This window comes from Coccinella septempunctata, chromosome X (genome assembly GCF_907165205.1).
Source record: "Coccinella septempunctata chromosome X, icCocSept1.1, whole genome shotgun sequence".
Lineage (NCBI taxonomy): Eukaryota > Metazoa > Arthropoda > Insecta > Coleoptera > Coccinellidae > Coccinella > Coccinella septempunctata.
Genome location: NC_058198.1, coordinates 8,574,256 through 8,583,220, shown reverse-complemented (window position 1 = coordinate 8,583,220; position 8,965 = coordinate 8,574,256). Strand labels below are relative to the sequence as shown.

Genomic DNA, 8,965 nt, shown 5'->3' with positions numbered 1-8,965 from the left:
GATAGATGATTCTCTGCAAAAGAAAGATAGTATTTGAATTCATTACATGAATATTCTTTCAGTTGAAAAACTGAAAACAAGGTACATATAATGGAACTTAGTGATTTCGCAATCAAAGTTCGGTTGCTGATTTTCATTTATAGATACAGCTCAAAGATTCATCGAAGCCTAATATTCTCTTTCAGGAATAATAAACCGAAACGAACGATAAACTTTATGAATTTGAAGTCCCCTTGTAAATATCGAACTTCACCTCCTGCTTCTCGATAATGTCTGTGTGTTTCTTTTGAAAATAATCAAAGCTTTTCCGCGACCAAGGATGTTTTGAGTTGGATTTTATAGCTTTGGTTTTTCCGCTCCAGAAAATGGAACACATCAGCAAACTCTTGGGAAACTGTACAGTGAAGAACGATTAAGGTCATATGGTGTTCATCATGAAATGAATTGCGAGACTGATGCCATTATTATTTATTATTGAGTGCTTTTTATTATTTGAACTGTTAAGGAATCACCTCCCACTTGTCTTGACTCGACCCGATTTTAAAATAACGCAGAATCACTTGAAAATAAAGTCTTTATTTTTAGAATGTTTAATTTCGAATTGGTTTGATTATTTATAATCGATGAAGCACAGGAATCCTTTTGTTTTGAGTGGTTATGAGAGCGTACGCCAAAATAAAATCGGTTAATGGAATATCCATCTGCTGATTCATATAAACATGAACACTTTTTGCACATCAATCAGCGATCGAAACTTGGCCGAGAGCAAATCATACCTGACATCATTTCAAAGGAAATAACTGAATCATGTACACATAGCGCTAAAACCGGAATCCTTAGAAAAACGTCTGAGATTCATCGTTCTTTTAAGTTTTGAATAGTAAAGTTGTCCTTCTATGTCATTGCTTCAAACTACAAAAAAGACTATTTTTGCTAGTATCGTTCTACTCTTCAATAGCACTATATTCAAATGAATAATTTATTGAAACCTGCATGATTAACCTACATGAATTCATCCGCGAATACTTCTAATTACCTGAACTGCAATTAATATTTTTCAATTATTCCAATTATACACAGTGTCCAATTATAGAGAGAACTCCATTTCAAGCATTTCAGCATTCAATTAAAATGCGGAAACATTTCCCACTTTCGTTATTTTGAGGAATATTTCAAAAATATTGGTCCAACGCTAGAATTTTTCTGAAAATCGACAGATATGGAATATGCTTTGAATATACAACTTGAAAATCAAAAACGATCTATATTTTGTTATATTGCGGGTTATTTCAACCATAAGAAGTTATACAAGAAAATCATAACGCATACACTTCACAGTTTTTCGAGGATATTTTTCATAATATAGGTCACTTGCATGAATCTTCCTCAAAATCGATAGATATCTTTTCCATCTACATCCTGAAAATCATAAACGGTCCATTTATTCGTTATTTTGCGGAATAATTCGCTCATAAGATATTTTTCAGAAACAACAAAATTACTCAGATTTTCCAAGATATTGCCAGAGTATCAACACTCATTCATCAAGAGTTGATACTCTGAAATTGCTGTTTCCTCTTCAGGAAATTCACGAGAGCACATGATAAATCAATAAATAATTAATCAAAATTCAAACATTAACGTTTAATATGTTAAATCATTACAATTGAACATTATCAATTATCATATTTGTGGCTTATTTATTAACTCTAGAAACATACTTGAGAGATGTATCTTTCCATATATAAGGTTCTGCAGCATATTGATTATATTGAAAAACTATTTTCTTCGCCAATTTCAAAAAACATTACTTTTTGAACATCGCTTGCATTCCAGTAGCCACCTGTCGGGATTCCTCTGAATTAAATGAAGCAATGCATAGAGGCGTCTATGCATTTCAGTGAATTGCTCAATTTAATTCAGGAAACCTCCGACAGGTGGCTATGGACTGGTCTACACCAAAATGGCGATGTTTATATTTTTTGTATTTGAATATGAATATTGAAATTCGAAAACGACGAGAACCCAACAACCGAACATTATAGAGAATTATCATTGCCAAAACTCTAGTAAAATTTTTTCACATGTGAGTAAAGCGAATTAATTTATGTTATGTATCGATGACAAAACTATGGCTTGTGTGAAATTTTAACTACATTTTGTTCTAGCTAATTGCTATTTCCTTCGACCATTTCTTTCGTATCACTAATTTAATTTATCAAAAGTTCTCAGGAATATGGAATGTGACCACAAGAGACCAAAGCAACAAATCGTTTGGCCCTTTTTCCTAGAGTCGAACGAGGTATTGCAAGTAGAAGAGAATGAACAGGAACAAAACTTCAAGCTTCAAGGGAGTAAAATTAACAGGCAGGTACTTCAACTCAATGAAAGGTTTTCCAAAATATCGACCATGTGCTATTAAATTAAGTTCTTGGGTGTGGATGAAAAATGGTAGATTATTTCATTTTGAGGACATTTCGTTATGCAATGGCCAAGCTTTCTGTGTTACATTTTACTATAGACAAGTCATTCTTTCTGTCTATTAATGAAAAACCATCACAGTGTAACTGTTTTCATTGTTTGAACTAGTGTTCATATTCTTTCAAAGTTCAAATAATGTGTGTATTTCTAAGGATAATTTGAATGTTTTTTCCAATAGTTTTGTATGTTGTAGGTTGAAGTATGTTTAAGTAAAGCTGATGGTTTGCTTTCTTCATCAAAACATGAAACTGTCAAGATTCTTAAGGAACAAGCATCTGTATGAGCGACTGGAATTTCAAAAGAACAAAGCAGCCTTCGATTTCAGTGCTGATGATCCAATTTGGATTGTCAGTGGCCAGAATCAGAAAACTCCAAACCAAATGAAGTAGAGAAAGGCATACAAAGGTACAAAATTGTGTTATTTTTACATTATGCTGTTTTTTGAGATTGCAAGAAAGAATAACAGGCGTCTATCAGCTGCATCATGCATTTCGAGACATCTGATGAAGATGAGAAAATCTTCAGTCTTCAACTCTGAACCTAATGATTTTTCATTTTCATTCAATTTGTTTTAACGTCCCTGAAATTGTCATAGTTTCTGTTTTTAGTGATGTACCTCTAAAAAGTATTATTACACCATTCATACTTCTCCTCAAAATTGTTGAGAGTAACTCTATTAAATTTGATACGACAATAATTGAGTACTACGATATTGCAACACTCCTTCCAGCTTTTCGGTTTGATCCTACTCATTTGCAGTATAACAAATTGAGGAATGGGACTTAAAAATATCGTATTATGAAAATGTAGGTGCCTGCTTCTTGAAATTCAATAAATACATATATCATTCTAAATACATGATGTGATACTTTTAATCCTGTTACTCTACCACTATAAATTTAGCATTTGTCAAGTAATTTCGAAATTTGTGTTGTATATCCTATTTCTCCATTCTCCACTCAACATTAATAACAGCTTATCGAAGTCAGTTGGCAGGTTCAAGTCTTGCTTGGATCGAATTGTTTCTTTCAATTTTGAAAGTTGAGAAATATTTTGTGGACGTTGTAAATAATGGATTTAATGGATGATTTCCAGAATTTTATTTCATTTTTATTCGATTTCGAAAATCTCGAGTTTTTTGGGTCCAAAATGAGCAAGGGGTTGGACCCCCCCAAAATGACCTATTTGCTACTCTATCTGAAAATCAGGATGCTCTATTACTATCTTATAATATGGAGTGCATAGAATTTGTTTTGAAGATTCTAGAAAACCAAACCGTTGATGATTCCATAGAGAATTGCACTCCAGAGAGCTCTTCGAATTTAACTCGAAAATTAAAAGTGGAAAAACATAAAAAAATTATTTTCCCCTAAACTATTTGTTATTTGAAATTTTGGTTTGAAAAAATAGGTTTCCGAACACGATGAATCTATTGCGACTAGTTTCGAAAGCCTATACCCCTTCATTTAGATTTTCATTTTGGAAATGGCATTTTTCAAAAATTACAAAAAACAATCATGGAGAAATAAAATATCACTTTTTGCCTTGAATGAAAATGAATTCAGACCAATAACACTGGCTCTTTTGATGGTTATATTGGTTGATATTCATATCAGACTTTCTTGACAGTTTGAATTAATTTCAGTGAAAAATTCATGTTATTACTTTTTTTTATAATAAGAATGTAATTTTCCAGATGCTGAGCAGTTGTGGTATTGAGGTGGAGCGAAAATTACCAACCACTTTTTCGAGCTATGATAGGAGACTTACTTGCATGTTGTCAAGTTGTGGAACTATAAGAAGTATTCAATCAAAATCCTTGGCAGAAAAATGGTAATAAATAAAAAATGTTTCGGACTGAAGTATGGCTACAACAAAAATTTTGTACAAAAAACTTCCCCTTCTCATGAAAAACGAGATTTTGTGATGATATGCATTCTACCTCAGTAAGAATGCACATCATCACAAAATCCTTTTTTTTCTCTGGAATGATGCTTCGAAACGCTCTCAACGAAGGGTACCTTTTTTGGACAAAAATGACTTTAGAGTCCTCTTTCCTTTATTAAATTTTCAACTAGATCACCTATGAGAATCAGTCAATTTTTGAATCATCGAATGATTCAGTTTATCTAAATTTATCTCATTTCTCACTCTTTGTTGTCTCAACAGTATATGCACTCTATATGCAAAAGGTCACCTTTTCATCAGGAACAACAAAAATTTATTTGAAAAGCACAGAAATAGAATTTTCCGTGAGGCAAAGCATGACTTTGCAATATCTCAGAAGAGTGTGATATAGATGTCTCAAAATTTGTAATTCTCTTCCAAAAAGTATAACACACAGTATAACACAAACAAATATAAACTGTTAAAAAAAAATTATGCAAATATCTCGTCAATTAAGATCCATATTCTTTAGAACACTATATATCTTCCTTATCATCAGTATATCTTTGGTTCTTGACGATATTCTATTGTATTTTCATTAACAATGTTTGAATGTGATATAGATTGAAAAGTTATTATTATCATTACATAATATATAAATTCTATATCTGCTTATAGATGCTGAACTTATATTATTGGAAGGAACAAGCAACAAAAGTTGTCCAGTTTGCCAGTTTGATTAAACACTTTATCAAGATTTGGAAAGAGGAAGAAGGAGAATTCAACATTAAGAAAAAGGAGCTGAACGTATTGGAAATCTATAGCTAGAAATTGTTGACAAGTGTAGAACAATCTATTTGGAAAGTTAAAATCACAGAACCTGGAATCCAGAAGAAAAATTAATATGGGGATAGAAAGGATACAAGGAAATCTCCAGTTCAAAATTTTGCTCAATCCATGAGATTGTTACTAGTTGTTATATTTCTTCTTTTGTGAGCTCATCTAGCTACATTTTCAAATCACTCACTTGGAAGTGCCTAAAGAAGCTTATCTTCAATCATTCTCTTCTACCAGCATGTCAGCACAAACAAAGTAAATATCTGTGATTGTATAAGCCTCCACCTGATTATTTCATCTTGAATATTTTTTGTATCAGTTGAATCATTGTAAGATTCTCAAAATTTTAATCATTCCATGAGATTGTTTCTTGTTAATTTGTCTTTTGTGAGCTCATCTGGCTACAAGATTCTTTTCAAGGAAGGGCCAGCACTGCAATCATTTCCTTCCACCAGTATGTCAACACAAAGTTTGAGCTTTTTGTAAAGGAAGGGAAATCCTCTGAAGGGAATGGTTGAAGATATTTTTCTTGAAAATCTTTCTAAGAAGTCTGAGACGGCCTAAAATGTCATGACGAAGATCAAACATGCTAGATTTTCGTGAATTGTGAAATAAAACTGACTTGTTTTTGCAAAATTTAGTGGATGAGATACCAAATTACTCTAGGAGGTAACTGTGTGGAAACTTCCCCATCTAAATCGAGTTCGCCTTTAAGTAGGAACAGTTTTTTACTTATTTCTTATGATATCTGCTCATCTGATGTATACTATTCTAATGATTTTTTTTTCTTTCGTATGAGCAATCATACAGTTTCCAATCTTCCTTCAATATCTTCCAGAGGTTACTGATTTTAAATTGAATCGATCAATGTATCAATAATTGATTCCATATTGAGGCACTATTAATTTAGTTACTGAATAGAATAATTATATGCTCAAATACTTAAATTGTATGTTACTTCCAATCAATGAATAAAGGTGATTTCTATGTCTGAAGAGTGTTTTTAATCAGAATCAGAAGAAGCAAACTCAGTTTAGTCGTCCACTGGTTCAGTACTTCGTTAGTATTCAATCAATACCTCTCAATTGACCCTGTGAAGGAATAAATATTTCAAGAAAACTTGTAATTTGGGTAATTCAGTACTGAATTGGAAAGGTACAGAAGGAAAGATCTAATTCAATCCTGAAATAATTCCAGTGTAGCAGCGATATGTAGATAGGCACGCCATCTGGGATCTGACAATGAATATTCTATGGCAGCCGTGCAGATTCCTTTTCAGTTTTGCTACCCACCTAGGCTAGTTCAATAAACACCTGATAGGTGGCGCCACCCATCTACATAATACTCACTGTCCGACTCCTCCAGCCTTTAAGTATAACACTTTTCACTAGCGGAGTCACTTGGGCCCCGTGCGCGGCCATGGATGGATCTACGGCTGGTGGTAAGTTGTAAGCGGTAAGTCCTCGAAGATGGCTACTTCGTAGCTGTCTTGGGGCACGCAGACTTCGACTTCGAGGTCAAGTACACCTAGTGGCTTGACCTTTGAAGTGGAATAGTCTACTACTGCGCTTACGGATGCGCACGTCAGCTGACAGAAAAATTTTAAAATAATGAAAATAGTTTTCCGCCATATTTGTTTTGATGTATCACGTGGTCGGTTTGGTTGGATTACTTTTCGAACGGCCCCCGTATATTCTGAACGAAAATATTTTTTGCTTGCCCCCGTATAAATTCGGAAAAATACTTTTTGGACGACCCCCGTATATATTAAGGTCGAAAAACTTTTTCGGTTGCCCCCGTATATTCCGTCGCGATTTCAACCGGCTCCGAGAGAGCGACGGCAGCGCCACATTTTCAGTTCATTTTGACCGAATTTTGCGGCAAAACGCTGAACTAACGGCAAAATCGCCTACTAATTCTGACCCCACAGGATTTCGCTGGCATTTCATGGGCATATGCATGGGAATTTTATGAAGGAAATTTTTACTGTGATAATTTTTTTTTTGCTTTCACTTCACGGGGGGTTTCCAAATAGGGTGAAATCGAATAATTTCCTCATTTTTTCCAGAATACTAGTTCTTTCTCCGGGATTCAGGAAATAATTTGATTTGAGCCTATTTGGAATACTCCACGTGAAGTGAAAGCAAAAAAAAATTATTAAAATTAAAATTTCCTTTCTCATTCATGGGCCACTGAATCCCGGAGAAAGAACTAGTATTCTGGAAAAAATGAGGAAATTATTCGATTTCACCCTATTTGGAAACCCCCACGTGAAGTGAAAGCAAAAGAAAAATTATCACAGTAAAAATTTCCTTCATAAAATTCCCATGCATCTGCCCATGAAATGCCAGCGAAATCCTGTGGGGTCAGAATTAGTAGGCGATTTTGTCGTTAGTTCAGCGTTTTGCCGCAAAATTCGGTCAAAATGAACTGAAAATGTGGCGCTGCCGTCGCTCTCTCGGAGCCGGTCGAAATCGCGACGGAATATACGGGGGCAACCGAAAAAGTTTTTCGACCTTAATATATACGGGGGTCGTCCAAAAAGTATTTTTCCTAAATTATACGGGGGCGGGAAAAAAATATTTTCGTTCAGAATATACGGGGGCCGTTCGAAAAGTAATCCAACCAAACCGACCACGTAATACATCAAAACAAATATGACGGAAAACTATATTCATTATTTTAAAATTTTTCTGTCAGCTGACGTGCGCATCCGTAAGCGCAGTAGTCGACTATTCCACTTCAAAGGTCAAGCCACTAGGTGTACTTGACCTCGAAGTCGAAGTCTGCGTGCCCCAAGACAGCTACGGAGTAGCCATCTTCGAGGACTTACCGCTTACAACTTACCACCAGCCGTAGATCCATCCATGGCCGCGCACGGGGCCCAAGTGACTCCGCTAATGAAAAGTGTTATACTTAAAGGCTGGAGGAGTCGGACAGTGAGTATTATGTAGATGGGTGGCGCCACCTATCAGGTGTTTATTGAACTAGCCTAGGTGGGTAGCAAAACTGCACGGCTGCCATAGAATATTCATTGTCAGATCCCAGATGGCGTGCCTATCTACATATCGCTGCTACACTGGAATTATTTCAGGATTGAATTAGATCTTTCCTTCTGTACCTTTCCAATTCAGTACTGAATTACCCAAATTACAAGTTTTCTTGAAATATTTATTCTGTACCTTCACAGTTACCTAGGAGCAGGCTCAGAGCTTTCATGACTTAAACGCAGATGTTGCACATACCAACAATCTATTTTTGAATGGAATCATTAACAATATCTTTTCAATTTAGATACACAACAGGGCTGAACAAATTTTCAATTATACTTCAACTGCTGATCTAAATTATGTACTCTTCAGGTGAATTAAAAGTTTGTTGCTGTACACTTACCAAGTAATCCCTACAGACTTGTTTTCGTTTAGATTCTTCATTTCAGACCCAAATTATAATTTTCTGCTGGCAAACAAACCACCTTTTCAGTATTAAAATTCAAAGTGAAGTAGATAGTTGCTCTAATTTGGAAATTTAGCACTACTTGATGCTAGTGTAGGCAGATCGAAACTAAACTAAGGCATAATGGAAGAATGTAGTACATATTTGAATCCTGTCACTAATGACGACTCTTATTGCAAAAATTGTACATTTTATACTCTAGTAATGGCCATATCCTTATCTTTGCCAGTTATAAGAAATTTTTTCAAATGGAAATATCGATCCATGTGTTGATTTTCTGCAACCATTCTGTTGAAAAACCGCA

General features: G+C 34.7%; 1 long non-coding RNA gene across 1 annotated transcript; it reads left to right on the top strand.

The window, feature by feature from the left end:
• The first annotated feature begins 1,948 nt into the window (after positions 1 to 1,948).
• Positions 1,949 to 6,200, top strand: LOC123321499. The gene is made up of 5 exons (XR_006538865.1): positions 1,949 to 2,086; positions 2,226 to 2,371; positions 2,675 to 2,886; positions 4,178 to 4,314; positions 5,047 to 6,200. It is a non-coding gene; the product is annotated as an uncharacterized LOC123321499 (long non-coding RNA).
• Positions 6,201 to 8,965: the final 2,765 nt, after the last annotated feature.